Consider the following 4,791-nt stretch of genomic DNA (forward strand, 5'->3'; position numbering starts at 1 on the left):
TTGCCTGTGTCTGCACATTTGTAGTATAGCTTCATGTTCGTTTTGTTGTTTTTGTAGTTTGTTTAGTGTCCGTCTTCATTAAAATATAACATGTATTCAATTCACACTGCGCCTTGGTCTTCTCACTACGACGAACGTGACAGTTCCCTCACCCTTGCTCTGGAAGGGGTCTTCTGACGACAGACAGCTCTGTAGCTCAGAGCTAACAGCAAAGGAATGAAACAGTGTAGATATCACGATTCGATGGGAGATGGAGGATAGGTGGTTCGACTTGAATTCACCCACTTAGACACAGCTGCTCATCCGTAGCTTGGGTAGAAAAAGATTTCTCTGTCTTCAAACTTGCGTTGCGTTTTGGATTCGTTGACTTTTTAGACCTTGGCTGCAGCTTGGGTCACGTAGTCTTGTCTGTAAATTCTTTACTCACAGGTTTTATACCCTTGGGTCAGAAGTGGGCGTAACAACGTCATCTATTAACCTTTAATAACAAAACAAAAATTACATACATTTTCATATTCCATCTATCGTCATGACCACCATTGTGGCTGACAGAAACCATTGTTCCAAAGTCCCTTTATTTCATGTTTAATGTTCTGAGGCTGGTTCTCCATAGTAACAGGACAAAGGAATTTATCTGTGGCCTGAGATTTACCAGGGGCGTGAGGGGTCATAAAACCCCCACATCTTCAGAACCCTAGATCTCTCCTCCTCTGTTGGGGTTGAGAGATAATCTGTAGGGTTGTGGTCTCCTGTAACCTGACCTGATCAGGACAGTCATGACACTTGGCACACCTGGATTAGGGGAGTTTCTCCCATTCTTCTCTGCAGACCTTCACAAGCTCTGTCAGAATGGATGGTGAGTGTCGCTGCACTCTGCATTTTTGTGTCAAAATGGAACGAGTACTTTTGGGTGTCAGGGAGAATGTATGGAGTAAAAAGTACATTATTTTCCTTAGGAATGTAGTTAGGTCAAAGTTGGAAAAATATAAATAATAAAGTAGGGGTAATGTGTGTGCTGAGAGTCAGGAAGCAAGTATTGGGAGTGAATATTTCATAAATAACCAGAACATTATACGAAACACAAACAACGCACAGACATGAAACAGAAACACCTGGAGACGGAACCAAAGGGAGTTACATATATAGGGCAGGTAATCAAGGAGATGATGGAGTCCAGGTGAGTCTGATGATGCGCAAGTGCGCGTAACGATGGTGACAGGTGTGTGCCATAACGAGCAGCCTGATGACCTAGAGGCTGGAGAGGTGCACACGTGACAGTAGTAAAGTACAGATACCCCAAGAGTTCCATCAAACAAGGCAGACATCTTTCAATTTCCCAAATTGAAAATAGAACATGAGCAACTCTCCCCTAGCAACAAGCTACGAATAATCAACTCTAGAACTGTAGTTTGTTTAGTGTCCGTCTTCATTAAAATATAACATGTATTCAATTCACGCTGCGCCTTGGTCTTCTCACTACGACGAACGTGACAGAATAACCCACCAACAAAGGACCAAGCAGCGTGGTAAAAGGCAGCAGCAGCGATCGCAGGACTCGTGGACTTGGGAGGAAATTCTGGACGGCGGAGGACCCTGGGCACAACCAGGGGAATAACGCCGCCCCAAGGCAGAGCTGGAGGCAGCGAAAGCAGAGAGTCGCCGGTATGAGGAGGCAGCACGGCAGCGCGGCTGGAAGCCCGAGAGGCAGCCCCAAACATTTCTAGGGGGGGGGGTCACTTGGAGCAGTCAGCGAAGTTGAGGGGTGAGTCTGAGATTGTCGAGGAGTTATTGGACAGATTGGAGGAGAGTGAACGGAGGGGAGATTATGAGACATTCGAGGAGTTGTTGATGAAATTGGAGGAGAGTGAAGAGAGAGAGCTGTTAGTTTGAAGGATCCGCCAGAGTCTCCCTCCAGTCCTGAACCACCAGTCAGCCAGGAGCCGCCAGTCAGCCAGGAGCCGCCAGAGCCGCCAGTCAGCCAGGAGCCGCCAGAGCCACCAGTCAGCCAGGATTCGCCATAGCCGTCAGCCAGCCAGGAGCCGCCAGAGCCTTCAGCCAGCCAGGAGCCGCCAGAGCCGTCAGCCAGCCAGGAGCCGCCAGAGCAGTCAGCCAGCCAGGAGCCGCCAGAGCCGTCAGCCAACCAGGAGCTGCCAGAGCCGCCTGTCACGCCAGCGATGCAGGAATCTCGCTCCTGTCCGGAGCTGCCAGAGCCGCTGTCCAGAGGCTGTCCAGAGGCGCCTTTCCGTCCAGTGGCGCCCGCTGCGAGGGTCCCCGCTCTAGAGGCGCCACCTAAGTGGGCCAAGACTGAGGTAGAGCGGGGTCCACGTCCCGCACCTGAGCCGCCGCCGTGAAAAAGGCCCACCCGGAGCCTCCCCTTTTGATTAGGTTTTTGCGGCCGGAGTCTGCACCTTTGTGGGGGGGTACTGTCACGCCCTGACCTGAGTATTCTTTGTTTTCTTTATATATTTTGGTTAGGTCAGGGTGTGACATGGGTGATGTATGTGTTTTGTACTGTCTAGGGGTTTTGTAGGTTTGGGGTTGTTTACCATCTAGGTGTTTATGTATGTCTATGGTTGCCTAGATTGGTTCTTAATTAGAGGCAGCTGTTTATCGTTGTCTCTGATTGGGAACCATATTTAGGCAGCCATCTTCTTTGGGTATTTCGTGGGTTATTGTCTATGTCTAGTTGCCTGTGTCTGCACATTTGTAGTATAGCTTCATGTTCGTTTTGTTGTTTTTGTAGTTTGTTTAGTGTCCGTCTTCATTAAAATATAACATGTATTCAATTCACACTGCGCCTTGGTCTTCTCACTACGACGAACGTGACAGTTCCCTCACCCTTGCTCTGGAAGGGGTCTTCTGACGACAGACAGCTCTGTAGCTCAGAGCTAACAGCAAAGGAATGAAACAGTGTAGATACCACGATTCGATGGGAGATGGAGGCTAGGTGGTTCGACTTGAATTCACCCGCTTAGACACAGCTACTCATCCGTAGCTTGGGTAGAAAAAGATTTCTCTGTCTTCAAACTTGCGTTGCGTTTTGGGTTCGTTGACTTTTTAGACCTTGGCTGCAGCTTGGGTCACGTAGTCTTGTCTGTAAATTCTTTACTCACAGGTTTTATACCCTTGGGTCAGAAGTGGGCGTAACAACGTCATCTATTAACCTTTAATAACAAAACAAAAATTACATACATTTTCATATTCCATCTATCGTCATGACCACCATTGTGGCCGACAGAAACCATTGTTCCAAAGTCCCTTTATTTCATGTTTAATGTTCTGAGGCTGGTTCTCCATAGTAACAGGACAAAGGAATTTGTCTGTGGCCTGAGATTTACCAGGGGCGTGAGGGGTCATAAAACCCTCAAGAATGGGAGTTTCTCCCATTCTTCTCTGCAGACCTTCACAAGCTCTGTCAGAATGGATGGTGAACGTCGCTGCACAGCTATATTCAGGTCTCTCTAGAGATGTTCGATCGGGTTCAAGTCCGGGCTCTGGCTGGGCAACTCAAGGACATTCTGAGACTTGACTCCTGTGTTGTCTTGGCTGTGTGCTTAGGGTCGTTGTCCTGTTGTCAGGTGAACCTTCACCCCAGTATGTGGTCCTGAGCGCTCTGTAGCAGGTTTTCATCAAGGATAGCTCTGTACTTTGCTCTGTTCATCTTTGCCTCGATCCTGACTAGTCTCTCAGTCCCTGCCATTGAACAACATCCCCACACCATGATGCTGCCACCACCATGCTTCACCGTAGGGATGGTGCCAGGTTTCCTCCAGACGTGACGCTTGGCATTCAGGCCAAAGAGTTCAATCTTGGTTTCATCAGACCAGAGAATCTTGTTTGGTTTTTGCTCTGACATGGACTGTCAACTGGGGAACCTTATATAGACAGATGTATCAAATGTAAATGGAATTGCTCAATGTATTTAAGTATCAAAAGTAAAAGCATAAACAATTTAAAATTCTTCATATTAAGCAATTCTCTTGTTTATTTTTGTTGACAGATATCCAGGGTCACACTCCTACAAACTAAGCATTTGTGTTTAGTGAGTCCGCCAGATCAGAGGCAGTACGGATGACCAGGGACGTTCTCATGATAAGTGTGTGAATTGGACCATTTTTGTGTCAAAATGTAACTAGTACTTTTGGGTGTCAGGGAGAATGTGTGGAGTAAAAAGTACATTATTTTCCTTAGGAATGTAGTTAGGTTAAAGTTGGAAAAATATAAATAATAAAGTAGGGGTAATGTGTGTGCTGAGAGTCGGGAAACAAGTATTGGGAGTGAATATTTCATAAATAAACAGTGCATTATACCAAACACAAACAACGCACAGACATGAAACAGAAACACCTGGAGACGGAACCAAAGGGAGTGACATATATAGGGCAGGTAAATCAAGGAGATGATGGAGTCCAGGTGAGTCTGATGATGCGCAAGTGCGCGTAACGATGGTGGCAGGTGTGTGCCATAACGAGCAGCCTGATGACCTAGAGGCTGGAGAGGTGCACACGTGACAGTAGTAAAGTACAGATAGAGTTCCATCAAACAAGGCAGACATCTTTCAATTTCCCAAACTGAAAATAGAACATGAGCAACTCTCCCCTAGCAACAAGCTACGAATAATCAACTCTAGAACTGAAATATTATGATATTTTTTAAGTAACGTTCAGGAAAAATATCAAAAGGACACTCCAAAAACGGAAGGCTTTATTTTCTTCTTCTATTGTGTCTTTCGAGGGGTAATGCAGAAAAAACATATTTACTGCCATCTACTGGCCTGACGGAGTACTTTGA

This window comes from Oncorhynchus mykiss, chromosome 14, assembly GCF_013265735.2.
Source record: "Oncorhynchus mykiss isolate Arlee chromosome 14, USDA_OmykA_1.1, whole genome shotgun sequence".
NCBI classification, from domain to species: Eukaryota; Metazoa; Chordata; class Actinopteri; order Salmoniformes; family Salmonidae; genus Oncorhynchus; species Oncorhynchus mykiss.